We start from the raw sequence: 18,415 nt of genomic DNA, 5'->3' as shown, positions 1-18,415 counted from the left end.
GGTGCTTAAATATAGTGGAATATACATTGAGCTTTTAACACCTTGAAACATAGGCGAGGCTGGAATATGAAATATGGGCTTGTAATGGCGTTTTAATGACCCTCTCCCCACCCCCTTCCTGGCCTAAGACTGGAAATCAGAGGTGAACCTTGATATCACTGCGCTAAGTGCTTGTAATGTGCTGTAACTTTTTCTTCAGTGTGGCCACTGAGGCCATTTTGCATAGGTGACAAATTTCTTTTCCTTTCAAGACCGCCAGTGCATTGGAGGATCAAAACAGCAGCATGAACCAAAATACTTGTTTTTTCTTTTTCATATTGTGTATTAAAAGATTATTCCAGGTTCAAAGCAAATTAGAGGTAGAGGAATTTTATACATAAAAGGTTAAGCAATTTTTATCACTCTAAAATGGTATTGTTTTATGCCTTGTGGCTATATAGTGACAAAATTTTAACAGTAAGTATGATTATTTTAATGTAAGACATTTAACTTTAATTTCATTTGTAACTTTTAAGTAAAATGGTCCCATTTATTTTCCAAAGAAAGTGACTTCCTGAAACTCTCTTTTTTCGTTTTCAATATTTCAATTTAATTATTTTTTGTGGATATTATGCCACAAGTGTATATAATATTCCTTTTGAGTGTAATTGAATAATCCCTCAAGCAGTGAAGTAAAGATGTTTTGGTGTTTTCTGTATTGCTGAATGGGTGAATAAACATCTCGTTGTTGTTCTCACACTAAGAAAATGTCGGTGTGATAGAAAGGGCTTAAAGTCTTCACTCTTAAGCTTGCTAAGGAGCCTTTTGGTGCCCTCCACTTGAGTGCTTAATGTCCTCTAAAGACCTATATTACACCCCAATTAGATGGCACTCTTGTTTCCCTACATCAAGGGCTTGACTCTACTGGCTTGTCACCTCTCTGTGCCTAATCAATTTCATTACTCCAGTTACAGCCCAGCTCGGGGAAAGCTATGCCCTTAAACTTCAGCTTCTGTCCAGATCGATCAATAGCCCACGTTGCTGCCAAGGTTCCATTTAAAGTTCATTTATTTCAAGCCATCATATAAAACAAGACAGAGCATCAATGTAGCCCCACTTTGTTTTATTTGTCTGAGGATTTCCAGTATGGCACGATACCCTAAGTGCTGGGAGTAGAGTGGTTAGATTAGACAGCGCTCTTTCCTTAGCGCCCAGCCGTCTGACAGCTTATCTCAGTGGTTGGTCTTCTACAGCCACGCTGTATTTAACAACACGCTCTCCAAGAATAACATCTTCATAGCTTTGCATCCTCAACGAGACTTAATATTTGGTGTGAAGCCGATAAGTGTGTCTAATGATTTGTATGCTTATTAATTTTAAGAGGAATCAATAAAGGATATGTTACGAATTTACAGTCTATGTGCTTATAGACATGGGGTAATGGTGAAGTTAATATTTACACCATGAAATAATCCTGTAGGAATATTTTAACCGGACTGGCTAACATTGTTCGTTCTTCATCTCATTGTTACTGTCTCATAAACTACACCTTGACAGCTTAATGAGTTCAACAATGTCCAAGAAGTTTATAGAATGTAGGTCATATCGATATAATTGAGATTTAATTTCATAATTATTATTATTAGGTTTATGTGCGAGCATTGCATTATGGCACAGTTTATTGACAGAGGGTTGTCTACAGTCCTTTGCAATCGATATTATGATTTAAAAAAAAGACTACGCTGCTTTTAGGGAACTGCTGCACATAGGTTTTGGTCGCCTCTCAGTGCACAGCGAAAAATATTCTTTGATGTAACCTGTTTTTTTTTTTTAAAAATGTAAACAATTAATTTACTCTTTACACTGACCAATTTTTTTTGTGTGTGTGTATGTGTATATATATATATATATATGTGCGTAAAACTTGTAGATCTCAGAATTTCATATGATAAATGAAGTGTTTGAAGGATGAAAACTCACAGCTCTTCAAAGTTGCACATTGCTATTAACATATATCCTCCATAGATTTCCTGGGAATAATCTGAGACATTAATTCATTTTAACATATATAACGGAACAGGGTAGATTCTTTATTCCACATTATGTTAATATTCATGTCTCGGGTAGTCCTTGGAGATGCTTTTGTGGTTTGTTCTTCCTATAATTTGAACAGATTTTGTACTGACTGTAAAATGTTTCTAGATCTTTCTTTGTAGTTAATGGATAAACCAGAATGAATTTGAGCTCAGATTTTGATTTGCTCAAAATGACAGCACATTTATGTTTTTTTAGCTTTCACACCACACTTTTTAAATACCTGTAGATTGTTATTCAAAATCTCAATATTATTTTGAACTTTACCCAATATTTGTTCAGGTGCTAAATGTCTCCTCACCTTAGAAATATAGTCCCATTTCAATAAAGCTAGGCTTTTATCTAGATATTGAATATCACAGGCAGACAAGTGGCCTTATGTGTTTGCAAGTGTACGGAATGAAAAACCAGAACCCTGTAGTGTTTTAATGTGTGGTACTCTCTCTGCAGTGTCTCACACTCCTCGCGGTAGTAGATTTGGCAGCGTGCACCAGATCTCTGGGAGTGATTCCTTGCAAAGCTGGCCCAAATGAAAGCATCTTGTTTTAATCATGGATTCTGGCTGGAGCAGCCGCAGCAGCAGTGAGAGCTGTGAAGCCTTGGCAGTGAGACGACTGCAGTTTTGTGGCACCCGTACAAAATACACAAATATTTCCTCTGTAATTACGTGTCAAGTTGAACAAGCAATATAGACAGGGGCTGTACGTTTCGGGCACATTGCAGTCGGACATGCAGGACAAGACTAAATGAGTCTTTCAGGTTTTGACAGGTTTTGAATCGGCTTCCAGCAATGTAATGGACCACATTGTAATTGTGACTTCTCAATGGATTGAGTTACATCATGTGGTCTTGATGCTGTCTAATGAAGTGGAGAGGACCTCCACCAGTTCACAGGATACTTCAAAGCTTGGGTGGATGGCTAAGACACTAAGTAATTGTGAAATCGTTGACTCTCTTTTTTTTTGTGGTTTGTCAATTTTAATGACGCTGTAGTGAACAGGCAATGGCATCAGAGCTGAAATATGATAAGCTCAATATCCATTTTTTGAGCTCTGAGTGATGCAATACTTTTCAAAACATTCCATTTGCCTTCGTCTTCAATATTCAGACATGTAAAGTTGTGATATTGCAGTGACTTATTGGGTAACAGAAATCAAGTATAGGTTGCACTAATTTAGGACTTCGAAGAAGAATGCCATCCTTAATTACACTCTTTAATCACTGTTTAAATATGTTTATTATTTGTTGTAAGTTATGTAGTATATGTGGACCATTCTGAATGCCGTAAATGATCAAAAAAGGAATGATAAAACTAAATTGTTTTGAGATCCCTTTAGCTCATCTAACCATATACAATATCAATATCATACTGTATTTGTCTTGGATTTTTGCATGTGAGTTTGTGCACATGTGTGAAACACTTTGTGGTGGGGGAAAAAACTATTGTTGTTTTATGTTATCCTCAAGTATATTGTTTATGACAGTCAAGTCCGCCTAGCCTTTCAAGATTGCGTGCTAAGATCACAAGCCAAAAACTTGTCACAGATGCTGACTGATGAACTGGGGAACATGTGTTTCATGTCGCTTGGCCGTATCTACTTTTTTATTATTATTTTTTTAAATTTACTTTCATTTGTTCTCTGCATATATATATATATATATATATATATATATATATATATATATATATATATATATATATATATATATATATATATGCACAGAACAAATGAAAGTAAATAATAATAAAAAAAATTAAAAGTAGATACGGCCAAGCGACATGAAATACTACAGTTCCCCTATATATATATATATATATATCTCAAAATTGAGATTTATGCATCATCTGAACAATATTTTGGCAAGTCTACTATGCAATAATCTTTCCATTGACCTATGGCTTGTTAGGCTAGGACAATATTAGGCTGAGATACAACTATTTGAAAATCTGGAATCTGAGGTTGCAAAAAAAAAAAAATCTAAATATTGAGAAAATCACATTTAAAGTTGTCCAAATGAAGTTCTTAGCAATGCATATTATTAATCAAAAATGAAGTTTTGATATATTTATGGTAGGACATTTACAAAATATCTTCATGGAACATTTTACTTTAGTTAATATCCTAATGATTTTTGGCATAAAAGAAAAATCTATATTTTTGACCCATACAATGTATTTTTGGCTATTGCTGCAAATACAGTATACCCCAATGACTTAAGACTGGTTTTGTGGTCCAGGGTCACTTACAATATATTTTTGACAAAATTTCAATGTTCACAGATTTAACAGAAATGTTTTTTTTTCAATATTGGTTTTTTTTTTTTTCAATTTCAATATCCTGTATATTTCACATATATATTTTTATGATTGTTTGAAATTATATGCATTTCTCAAAACAAGTAGTACAGTGTAAGTGTTAATGTTACTACATAAAAAAACAAATGCCCAAAAATGAAGTATGTATTTAATCACATATTTACTGTTATTTTCTAAAAGCATCCGTCATCCATCTGTCACCTAAAAATGAATAGCATCTGATAGAACACTGGCAGGTCAGTAACGTTATCACACTTTTACATGCTGCGCTGACTGAATTATTCCTGCCAGTAGGTGGCGCTTTAGCTATACATAATTGATATCCCATTCAGCAGAGAGGAATGTCCTCTAATTCCAGAAAGGAAACGTGTACAGAACGGATCTTGTCAGAGTCGTCACAATATTTTGGCAAGTCTACTATGCAAAACTAAATAGGGGAGAAAGTGTTTAACCTTTTTATTAGGAAAAGAATTGTTTTCATTAGAATATAAACGGATAACATAAAGATGTACTTTTTCATTTAATGTATATATGGAAAAAGTACGTTTGAACTGATGGACTAGTGTTTAGTTTACTCACATCAAATTTGATTAGAAGTAGTATAATTAAAAAAGACTGATGATAATAATATTAAAAATACCAATTTATTATTATTAACATCATTCATATTTTCAATATCTTCTTCATTTATAATTTTGCTATACAATTACAAATATTTATTATTTTATTAATAAGTACTGTATTTTTTATTTTTTTTAATCAAATGATTTCAATGTGAGTACACATAATTCTTGGCAATTTAAATATTTCCCAGTGCCTCAATGGATGAACAATTGTGTTTTTAATCCAGGAATTCTTGATAAATTTCATAGTGGTTCAGGTGTGGGTCAAGCAGTGTCTCAAATTTCGTTTCATTTGCACCGGGACAGAGAGACGCTCTTCCCTAATGATAGTCAATATTATGAATGACTTTTAGGACATAGGCATACTCAAACTCGTCTGTCTCTGCTTAAACTTGCTAGAAGGAGACAGGCTTTATTTTCAAGAACAGTCTCCTGATTTGCAGTTGAAGAGCACTGTCAATGTAAGGAAAAGGTGAGGTTTCAAGGACTCGGACCGTTAACCTGTGTCATGTAGAAGAGTGCAATTGCTTTTCCCTACGAGGAGATGAAAACGCTTCTTAGTTTCTAATCTGTAGCCTATCATGTACAACGCAAAAAATAAGCCATTCAGAAATAGATGTATAACTGCAGGAGGTGCATCTCCTCTGTATTAAGCCATTCACATTAAAACAATGTCAAGGTGATATATTTAAATCCGAGTCCTATTATTTTTATTGTTATTTTGCATTTTCTCATTCCCTGCCTCGCATCTTTGCTTGCCAGATGTGTCCCAGGCTGAAGAATTATTCCTCATCCCTTGAGTCAAATAAATGCAATCAATATGAGCATTGCTCTCAGGCCCTGAAATATTACATTAATGTTCCATGTGGTGACATTTTAGCTGGAATTTTCAAATACATCATGAAGGCTCAAATTAATATTTATCAGTGAGAGCCTTTTTTTATGATTTGCAAAACAGTATTAGCACTGAACTCGAATTAAACACGTGGTGAGATCAGTTATTGTAGATTACCTTCAGATGAAAGGATATTTTTAACCCCGAGACCAAATGTGGATGCAGAATATAAAGGATGTCTATTACAATATGCGGTCTTACCCACGCAAAATACAGTTATCTGCCAAGTTTCATAGAGTAAATTACACATGAAAGTGTTTATTGCATTCTCGGATTGTTCTTTTTTTGAGCTCTTACCTGTAATGAATACTTTAAATCAAATAAGCTAAATTGTAATGTTTAATATTTTGATGCTATATTACATCCTAAGGCTCGTTTAATTTTTTTCACACATATGAAAACACTTTTGCAGTCATATTAATACAGAAAAGCACGTCGCTTCTTCCGCTATATAAACTTGGTTTCTGTTTAAAGCTTCCAAAACAATACTGTCAATTTAATTGTATGCATGCAGCACTTCTGGGAATTGCATCTTATCATTTATAGATCTGTTTTAAATTATTCTTGTCATTGAATCCAAATTTATGCCGCCATTGATCTCGAAGGGAAAATATTAAACGATTTGGGGTCGGTGTTTGGTGACCCACAGGTCAAGGAGAATTTAACATTGGTGTTATTGAGCGTCGCGCACTCTCACCTGCCGTGGCTCTCGTGCTCCCTTTTGTTTTTTGCTCATTTGCATTTTGTGTGCGTGCACGACGAACAGATTACCAGAATGCAATTTGAGACTCAAAGTAATCATGGACTTAGCCTATACCTCTTGAGGACTTTTCAAGTCCGAGTTTTTAGTTGTAAACTATGATATTATTTATCACTTTCCTCTCACGAGCTGCTCAAATGTGATATACCACTTTTTTTTTTTTTTGCTTGTTTAATTGTGTTTTCAAGCTTTTTTCTTCTCTTAGAAGGACATTTGCAATATCATGCATACATTTAAAGGTATATTTCACTCAAAAATGAACATTTGCTGAAAATGTACTACCCTTAGGCCATCCAAGGTATAGATGAGTTTGTTTTTCTTCATCGTAATAGATTTGCAGAAATTTAACATCATATCACTTGCTTACAAATACACCCTCTGCAGTGAATGGGTTCCGTCAGAATGAGAGTTCAAACAGCTGAGAAAAACGTCACAATAATCTACAAGTAATCCACATGACTCCAGTACATGAATTAACATCTTGTGAATTGAAAAGCTGCGTCTTTGTTAGAAATTAATCCATTGTTAAGTCGTTTTAACTTTAAACCATTTATGGCACCCATTCATGGTGAGCAAGTGAACTATTTCCTTAAATCATAAATCTGGTTTAATTTAACCAGTTTTGATTGTATGCATGTACCGAAAATCTTTGAAGCAGCCAGTCCACAAAGAATCTTTTTAAGGGTAAATACAGTAGGACATAGTGCTGCATTGGCCACATGTGAACATACTGTTTTAGGAAATTAAAGATTATACTATCCAACAGCAGTCCCCCAGTCCCTAAATGCCAGTTGCCTTTCCCCTTCACCACCTACTCAGATCTCAGCTGAACGCTGTTCGTGAGCAAGTTTTAATGTCTGGCACTGATCTTGTGATCATGTAAACTGATAGATATGTTGTTATGAAGCTTAGGACAGTAGAAATGCTGCCAGGAAAGCGGCTCTGGCATTAGTGTGTGCTATAAAATGAGCTGGCCTGGTTGCGGTAGTTCTTGCAGAAGCAGGTGTTTTACAGCTCGGTGCAGTTCTCCCCCATGGCCCTGAGATGGGGAACATCTGGAGAGCCTCTGTTCAGCCCCTTCTTTCCTATTCCCGGTAAGATCAGGCAATGTAGTGAGCAGTATGGTACATGTTGACACACGGCTCCCAAGTCCTCCCACAGGGTACAGAGTGCATTGACTTCCAAAATCACACACATGGCCTGTGTCACAAGGGGACCTCAATAAGTTTTATTTAAAGAATATGAAATAGAGATGTATATATTTTTGTGTTTAAGCCTCTTCACTTCTTTGATGAATGGGTAACACTTTATGATAAGGTTCAAGTCATGCATTCGGTATCATAATGTTTTTTTTACGTAAACTATTGTTCAAAATTGCAGATCAGTTAGACCTTTAATGTTTAAAAAAAAGTCTATTATTTTCACTGCATTTATTTGATGAAAAATACAGTACAATAGTAATATTGTAAAATATTATTATAATTTAAAGTTATGGTTTTCTATTTGAATAAACTTTCAAATATAATTTATTTCTGTGATTGCAAAGCTGAAGTCATTATTCCAGTCCTCAGTGTCACAAGATTATTCAGAAATCATTCTAATATGTTGTTTTGTTGCTTAAGAAATATTTTGTATTATTGTCAATGTTAAAAACAATTTTGCCGCTTAATATTTTTGTGGAATTTTTTTTTTTTTAGGATTCTTTAATGAATAGAAAGTTCAAAAGAACAGCATTTATTTGAAATAAATCTTTTATAACATTTTAAATGTATTTACTGTCACTTTTGATTAATTGAATACATTATTGCCAAATAGAAGTACCAATTTCATTAAAAAAAGAGAAAAAAAATCTTACTGAGTTTTTAACATTTTAAGCTGTAAAAATTACAATTAAAGTTAAAATTAACATTAAAGTAATTCAAGACATGAATTAACCATTGACAATAGTGTATTTATAAATTAACAGTGACTTAGATTAACAAATACTGTATTCCAAATGTGCATGGAAGATTAGCCAGATCTTAAATATTATGTGCAATATACATGTCAGATGACCATTAATGTGTTAACATGCTCTCTCTTCTTGTAATTACTATAAAGTTAGTGGTTAGTATAAAATCATTCCAGCAGCAGTTCTATAGAAGCATTTAAATGAGAATTTCTCACTTTGACATTAAAATCTGGAGATGAAAAGGGGATGCTGGTCGATGAAAGAGTAATTAAGGTCCATGTAAAAATGATAGCACTTTTATCCAAGGTCAAATAGCCCTTGAGGCAACTGAGCTGTTTTCTTCAAGTGCAAAGCGTACCAGTCTAAATCATGTATTGTCATCACATCATTTGAGTGATCCTTGGAAGTGAGATTGCACATTGACTGGAATGAAACATTATGATCTTGTGAGAAATGATTTCGAATGGTACTGCAATCACTGGTCTGGAATCCCAGGCAACTATGATTCAAAAGTCGTCATAACTGCCACAGGTTTGCAGTATATGTGAGCGTTGACAGTTTTTCTTCCCAGAACCCCCTGCAGAAATAACATAACATACACAGGAATGTTTGAAGCAGAGATTTAATTTTCCTACCACTCTCCATTCAAATAATATATGAAATGAACTTCCAGATTAATTTGCAGGAAGACTCTGTAGTAACAGTGTAATCTCAGTATTAGAGCACAGTTGCAAATGGATTTCTGTCTGTTGTAATTTCATAAACTGCATTTTGGGGGTCACCTTAAAGGAAGTCACCATTTTTTAAAGCCAAAACTATCCTGCATGCTGTCAGCAGAGAAATCCTTGCAATGCAATCGGGTTTGTGCCATCAATTTGCGAAGTATCACATCCCGTCGTTTGGAATATCTGTTTAATTGAGTGGTACCTGACACAGGTGAGTAATTTTATAACCAGATGTCCATAATAAAGTCAGGGTGTCTTCTACTTGTGCTCTCTTTGCGATACTATTGCAAGACAATTTTATTGGCAGAAATCAATACTTTTGCATGAGAACGCAAAGTTTCTTGGGGGAAAAAGCGATACCTTTGCAAGAAAAAGCAAATGTTTTTCAAAAAAAAACCAAAAAAAACTGAAAAGCTTATTTTTGTTTTTTTGCGATGGAATGTAAATGCATTGAAATATATATATTTTTCTTCCCAACTCATATTTTTTTTTTCCATCACATTCCCCCCTAAGGGGCTCCATAGATCCACAAAAATGTTGCATATTTTCCATTCAAAATTGTCAGTCTGCTCTTTCCTGTGAATGTGATAACATATTGTAAGTCAATTAGACACTAAACCACTAAAGTCGATCAAGCATGTTAAAAATGGTTGCACAGGTGCAATCAGATCAGCTCCGACCGAGCTTGATTACGCAGTTGGATGTATCAATATCAGGCATCTGTGCCTCTTTTTCTGTCTTATATGGGAAGGAAAAGGAAAACTTTGTGAATGCATGTCTGAAAGTATTTCCATCTGTCTTTCTTTGTTTCAGCATGGTTTGGGGTAACAGATCACAACAGAAAGAAGCAGATTTTTAGTCATTACTGGTTCTTCCTTTTAGCAAACACGTTACTTGAGGTTTAAAAAAGTCAGCAACTTTCACATTTCTAAATGAGAGGTTCATTTGACACTGTGTTGCCTCCTCTAACACCTGTCAGGCTATCTGTCACGGACTGGAGGTCTTCTCCACCATAAAATTACCCCTTATACTGCAAATCCACTCAGCATTTGCACAACTTTTCATACGTCAAATGATCCCACCCAAAGGTCCCATAGGACATAACTCAGAGCCTAAATTTAGGCAATATATTAGGAGAACCTTTAACTGGCCCCAACTGGCTTTACTTTTTTGTTTGCTGGGACATTTAACACTACTGGCAAAGAAACTGACAAATTAGCTACTCCTATTGAAGTATTTCTTCATAGTGAATTTGTCTCAGAAAGTTCTGACATTTACTGGCCGACTTTATTCAACAGACAGTTATAAGGCGTCCCTTGTATAACTCAGTACAGTCTTTTAAAAAGGTTAATAGTAATCCAATGTCTTAAATAAATTAAAACAAAGAGGTACTTCCAGTATTCTCTCCGTCATTCTCCTTTCAACGGGAGACTAAAAAGCCACACTTTCCCTCGCCAGTCCTGAGGAAACCCGATCGGATTGCTTGTTAATTTCATCATTTCAGAGTTTTATGGTTTTTCCAGTTGGTGCACTTTTCATAAACACACCCCCTCCGGCCTCCCCTGTGTATGTCAGCATTTTCTCTGTAGGAAGAATCTGGAGGGCTGAAAGTTTATAAATAAGCCTTCTATCAAGTTCCACAACAGGTGTGACCTCCCTGTGTCCTAAAACTGAACACTTTCAAGGGCTGATATCTGAAAAGAGGGGGTTGGGAGCAGAAGAGAGGGGATTTACTGCTATCTAAAATAGAGACCTTCATCAACCACTGACTATTACCTTCCAAAACGGTGCATGACTCCTGGCCTTAGTTTGTTTTACACAAATCACGCTTGTCCTTGTTTCTCCTTACTCACGTATCAGGCCTTTAGTCGGCCCATTAAAGTGGGGCACTGTAGAGTGCAGCAGCTGTAGTCATGATTAATAAACAGAATTTGCAGAGAAAAGCTCCAGGATCAATGAAGACCTTCTCTTGTAGCGAATACACTCTTACACTTAAACCACATGTTCCATGACGATATCCAAACCACCTCCCTACAAGCACCCATGTACTTTCTCCATCTATGAACTAGAAAAACTGATTCCCTTTTCTATTAACGGACTCATGGACTGTTCAATAGGAGTCTAATGCCCATGGCAGATGGACAGTAAGTGCTATGAGCAGCTCCTTTAAAGCTCACCACTGACCACATTGCCATGTTTGCATCATTTACAGAACAGACACATATTCTTTTGTGTGGTGTACGCTCAAAGCACATGATTTCTCTGCATTCTGATTATATTTTTCCATTTTAATCTGCAAGAAAACCTTCAGTATTTCCACTAGAGCGTTTTCTGCTGTTCAGTGGAGTATAGTACCTCATTTGTCATTGTATGAACAAAGTGGCAAAAGGTGGCTAACGGCAGCCCCTTCAAATGTTAAAGAGGTGTCCAAGGGCTGATCCCAAGTTCAGAGTGATTTTTATTTTTTGTACTTAACCTGAAGGGCACCTTCTTTCCCCTCGCAGCAGATCTCTTGCAGTCTGAGGGCAACAAACAGCTGAGGGAGAGAGGGAAGGTTTGTTGGATTATTTTACATTATTTTGATTAATTATTTAGATGCCTCCCATTCTGCCCGTAATGACTTGGTATGTTACGGTCAGAACCGAACTGTCATAACTTACCCTGAATGACTGGCATGAACTTGAGCAACTACACACCACATGATACATTTACACAACCTGCAAGCAATTCTAGGACACTCTGTCATGATGAAAGAGTTCTGCTGAAAAGTTTATATGTTATATACCCTTTGTAGAATATTCATATATCACATAAAAATATTTTATAATCTCTCTCTCTCTCTCTCTCTCTCTCTCTCTCTATATATATATATATATATATATATATATACAGTTGTGGACAAAATTTTACATACACTTTGCAGTATATAGGGATCATACAAAATACATGTCATTTTTTTTATTTAGTACTGACCTGAATAGGATATTTCTCATAAAAGATGTTTACATATAATCCACAACAGAAAAGAATAGTTGAATTTATAAAAATGACCCCATTCAAAAGTTTACATGCGCTTGATTCTTGATTCTTTTGTTTTGTAATAGTTGTTCATGAGTCCCTTGTTTGTCCTGAACAGTTAAACTGCCCACTGTTCTTCAGAAAAAAATCCTTCAGGTCCCATCTTTTGCATATTTGAACCCTTTTGAACAATGACTGTATAATTTTGAGATCCATCCTTTTTTTTCACACTGAGGACATTATTTATATATATAGTTTTTATACTTTTTTATGATCCCTCTTATTTAAACAAGTAATTTTCTTATTTATATATTCCAAAAATCTTGTCTGGCATATTTATAAAATTTAGTATGATTACTTTTTCTTTTATATATTTTAATAAGTACAGGTCAAAATAATTTTGCTGGTTCATTTTTACATAAGTATATTTGTTACAATGAATAATGACATTTTATTTCACGAATGCTATTTGAAACATTAAAGTTGAGACTTTACTGGCATTAAATATGCTTTTTATGTATACAAAATCACTTTTGTAAATTTAATTAGAAACGGACACCAAAATATGACGTCTTGTCAACCCAACTTTGGGTCAGATATGGACTAACCCAACTTTTGGGTTAAAAATTTATTTAAAAAACTTAACCCATCAGCTGGTTTACTCCATACTTGACCCAAAGTTGGGTTGAAATAGAAAAATATTATGATTTTATTTTCATTTTTTCCTCTTGCTGTAAATAATAACTGAAATCAACATTCCATTTATTCTTAAGATCTTTCTTTCCCAGTATGCTTTTCACGTTCCCCATAGTGGCTCAGTGATATTGAGATCCAAGGAAACAGCACAGGATATTAAGAATCAAGGATATGTAAACATTTGAATATGATACTATGATGGACCAAACTGTTTTGTATTGTGCTATATATATAGTTGCTAGCGCTGTGCACTAGCGCACAGTGTTTTTTGCTAGTCCCCCTCCATCAGGAAACGCATCAGAGCCATGTCTGTCTAATCTTGGTACTTCCTTTATACAGTAATATTAGCAGTAAATAAATGAAGTTTGCATTTAATTAATTTAAGGATGCATAATATTATTTGATTGAAGTGTGTTATGACTTATTACATTGGGAGCTCAATGGGAGTTTGATTGGACAAAACTCTGAATGTTGCTAATGATTCAGTGAGGAGATAAACAGTTTAAATAGCTCCACGTCAAATGAGAGATTAGTATACAAGACCAAATGCACGGGGCACAGAGCACCCTTTGTCTCACCCCCTATCGGAGAGTGTCAAAAATGTATAAATATTTCAGAATGAGGTGTGTACACGGGCGAAACTCCCCCATTAGGCATCTGCTCTCTGGGTTCTCAGAGGGAGACAGGTGCAAATGCATGAAAGAGGATTTTATTTCTAAAATAGCATTTAGCATTTTCCTTCTTCTGGAGATCCCTGTCTGTGAGAAATTCTCGTGTAATCATACACCACGCTCTCAGAAAACTTTCAAAGTTGATCCTCCGAGACATATGGTGGCTGATCCGAATGAGAGGTTAGCAGGAAAGGGGGTGAAGAGGGATTTATACATTCAGACAAAGGTCTTTCTGTTTTCATTTGAATTTTAGATAAAGTTTTAGTAATTTTGTCATTTTTTAAAAACATGTCTATAGTTTTTAATATTTATTTTATATCAGTTTTAGTTATTTTAGTACATCAAGTAAACTAAATGAAAATGTTACATTGGCAAGTAGCTGAAATAAAACTAGTTTAAGAATTTTATTTCAGTAAAAGTTTATTTTATGAAAATGTTATTTAGTTTAAGATAACTATAATCACTCTAAATAATATATTTTTTAATATGTATTGCTATATGTCAATATTAGATATTTAATTGTGTGTGCTCACTGTTTCTGCATTTAGATTGCCATATTGTTATCTAAAGTTAATCTTTAAAAACAACAATAATTTAACAATAGTGTTAAATTAAATCTTCTGAATATTTTAAAAATTAATCAGATGTTCATATGCACATTAAAATGTTGTGATTACAATGATGTGTTTTTGTGTCATATTTATTTTTAATATTAACATTAATTGGTTATCTGCTATAACATCAGAATAATTATTGGCTTATTAGCTTATTATATATATATATATATATATATATATATTATTGATATAATATGATTTATAGGTTTAATTGAAGACATCCCTGATATAGACTCTGTATCTTGCAGAGCTTGTCTTGTTTCGTAGTCCTCATATGGTGATCTGTTTAGATCCTGTCCCATCTTTTCTTGTTTTGCCAGTCAACATAAAGTTCTGCTCAGTGGCTTGTCTCCTTAACTTAACAAAGCTTAGTGCAACTCGGTTCAAAGATTTAATTGTGTTTTGCAAAGGATGTGCTAGACAGAATGGCAAAGTTACAAGGTCTCTTCCGCTGTTAAGCACCATGAAGAAAACCGCTGTGATATTAAGACTAATATCTTTGACATTGTCTTGTGATGCTTGTGTTAAAAGGCCTGTTTATTTTCATCATTAAAAGAATGTGTTGTCTCCTGAACACACGGGTCGAGCTTGCACTCCCAGCGAGGCTGTGCGTCTTGTTTTTTTTTTTTTTTTTTTTTTTTTTAGTTTTTCCATTCCAGTCATCAAATGCCGCTTGCAACATAATGAGAGATGTGGCAATTAATTTTCTTTTAATCAAGGTCGAAATGAAGTAAATTGGTACAGCTCTGCAAGCCCTCATTTTCTATTTTTGCAGTGATGCAAAACAAATACGATAAAATTATGGCCCTCCTCACCTTCAGTAATTAGAAAGCGTGAATGATCAGAGAAGATGATACGTGATATACAGCGTCTGCAACTCTTTCCCCCAGAGATCACATTCCGTCTCTTTTGAAACAGATGACCATGTTTTCCTCCACGCTCACCGCTCTCCTCTTCCTTTTTTTCCACACTTGTGTTACAGACAGAGAGAGCAGCTCAACGTGACATTGACTGCTGTGTTGTTGTAATGCCTCTCAAATCTTATTAAAGACCACGACTGCAAAAGACCTCGCTGACTCCACACATTTCCATTAACTGTGTTGTTTCAGTATCCTACAAGCTGATTAAGAATTGATTAAAATTAGATTTTAACTCTGCGCCCAGATACCTTATCAGCACCATATGGCTTTATGACGAGCATTGTTGGTAGACAGCATTAATAAACATGGAGCACTGGTCCCTTTTGAAATGGTGCCACTATTTATATCACTGTTTCTTCACTGGTTTTGTTTCATTGCTCTTCCAACACAGTTGCAAAGTTGTTTATCGTACAAAAGTGTGCTTGAAGATGAAGTATGTCATAATTTGCATGTAACAGTAGTTTCTGCTTTCCCAGCTTAAAAGCCATTTGTAGGTTGATTTCCCTGAAAAATATAAACACTGTGGCACTTTCAGATAGGGATGCACAGTACATCATAATCATATCAACTTTAGAGTTTTGTTACACTTTGCAGTTTGTTAACATTAGTTAACCACAGCAATGTGCATTTTCTTTCTTCTGAGGGGCAGATTTGGAGTTTCAGCGTGGGAGCACCCTCTGGCCTTCGGATGGAACAGTCTTTACTACTGAATGTACTGATCACAGAACCCTGCTTCACTGACAAGATGCAAAAACCACAGCCTTTGCCGAATCGTGATTGCAGTTTAATTTCCATGAATCGTGCAGCCCTGGGGCCCTATCATACACCCGGCACAATGCGGCGCAAGGCACAGCTAGTTTCAGCCCGACGCAGTTCTCAATTTCCCGTCCTGCGCCGCATTGTTTAAATAGCAAATGCATTTGCGCCCATAGGTGTGCTGGTCTAAAAAAAGAGGTGAGTTTAGGTGCATTGTTGGCATGTTGCTATTTTGAGGAACTAATAATAGACTGTGCCATAGACCAACTCAAACCTAGTCTAAAGTCAATGGTGCAATATTTTTTATTTTTTTTATTTAAAGAGCGCGTTAGTAGAAAATGCGCCTCTGGGCGGGTCCACAACGCGCTTTCACTTTGCTTATTACACAGAGGGACACGCAGCAGCACACAAACATTTTTAAATATGAAACAATAAAAGATTACAATGTAAAAGATTATTATTGTGTACATAAATATAAAAATCCCTACATGTCATAATGGATAGTAATTGCATGTATCAGAATTAGGCTACCTATTTGCTCGTGCACGAGCAGCTCTGTTTCCTCTCTGGAGATGCGTTCAGTCTTTGCGCTTGCAAATTCCGCTGTGTAAATAGCAAATCCACCATGGCACGAGCGCAACTGCCTCTTAAAGGGAATGGGAGATGACACTCTGATTGGTTTATTACACATTACGCCCAAAAAACACCCATTACTCATTAAGAGAATAGGGACAAACCGTTTAGACTGTTTTCCCATCGTTAAAGGAGTCATATGATGCGATTTACATTTTTCCTTTCTCTTTGGAGTGTTACAAGCTCTTGGTGCATAAAGATGATCTGTAAAGTGGCAAAGACTAAAGTCTCAAATCCAAAGAGATATTCTTTATAAATGGCTGCCCACTGCTCCGGGTGTGTGTTCACGATGTGTGTGTGTTCACTGCTGTGTGTGTGCACTTTGGAGGGGTTAAATGCAGAGCACGAATTCTGAGTATGGGTCACCATACTTGGCTGTACGTCACGTCACTTTTCACTTTCACTCTTCTAACGAGCTGATTATATGAATCAGGTGTGTTGACTTACCTCGCTTTTCAGAATGATGAGCTTTGTAAAAATCGACATATTTCAGAAGGTGGGGCATAGAGGAGAAACAATAATGTACATTATGTGGAAAATAATGTGTTTTTTTGACCTTAAACTCCATAAACACATTTCATTACACCAAATACACAAAATAATGTTCTTTTTAGCAACGTCATATGACCCCTTTAAACTAGCAAAAGTGGATTCGGTCACACCCTGAGTGCACCTGCGCCGTGCGCTTTAGACCACACCCTTAGAACGTTAAAATATGGCCCTTAGTCTTAAGAGAATGTGAACAGTTGGGAGAGAGATTTGGAGCAATAGGATCCCAGAAGCCTAATACAGTAAACCTGCAACTGTCTGTCAATCAACAAAAGAAAAAGAGAAAATCACTCACTGCTCTTGACTGACTTACCTTTGTAGCTTTATTATAAATCAGTGTGTAATATTCATGTGAAGACTATGCAGCGTTTTAGTTTTATATTTGATGATTGAGTTTTTGTATTGAATGCTATAGTTAAATACATCTAATGTAAGCCTACTGAAAGTTAAAGCACTGTTTATTTTATTTGTATCTATGTTGTTTTTAGATTTGTGACTTGATTAGCTTTTTATGTAATGCTAAAACACTGCTGGTCACTTTCAGAAGTTGTAGTGATGCTTTCTTTTCTAAGAAAGAATGTGAAACATTTACATTGGTTATATAATTTTGTTTTTAAATATTTTTAAATATAATTTAAATCAGTTTCACACACTTAAAGCAATATCGTAACGCATATTGAAGATTGCATTATTAAACAAGGTATCACATATCACATTTTTCTTCAATATCGCACAGCCCTAGTTCTGATGCCCAAATTCACTTGTAGCATTTTCTGTAAATGCATTTAAATTGCTCTGTTTGTTTGAGCATCCCAAACGATGATGTGATATTAGGGCTGACCAATGGCAGGCAGGCTTAGGGGTCATTTTTGCAGTTCTGTTTGGTAACACTAATGGCACACTTTACCTTTAAAACCAAACAATGGCATTATGTATTTAGTGTGGTGTGTGTAATACTGTTTTATATTTGTTCTACTTTGGCGTTGTTTTGTATTTGTTTTGGTGTGTGTACTGCAGAGTTTGAGTGGATGCTTGTTGCCAAACACAAAAATACTGAAAGCATTTTCTCCTCCCTTTAAAGTTAATAAGCCTGTTTATGCTGCTATCCTAACTATGCACTATTCTATGCTTAGTTGCAGTTTATTATTTACATATTATTTTACTGTGACCCTATCAGAAAGGACCAGCAACCCATTTTTGGGCTGCTGTGT

Source organism: Cyprinus carpio, chromosome A23, assembly GCF_018340385.1.
Source record: "Cyprinus carpio isolate SPL01 chromosome A23, ASM1834038v1, whole genome shotgun sequence".
NCBI classification, from domain to species: Eukaryota; Metazoa; Chordata; class Actinopteri; order Cypriniformes; family Cyprinidae; genus Cyprinus; species Cyprinus carpio.
The sequence above is the reverse complement of the archived record's forward strand: the minus strand, read 5'-3'. Positions refer to the sequence as shown.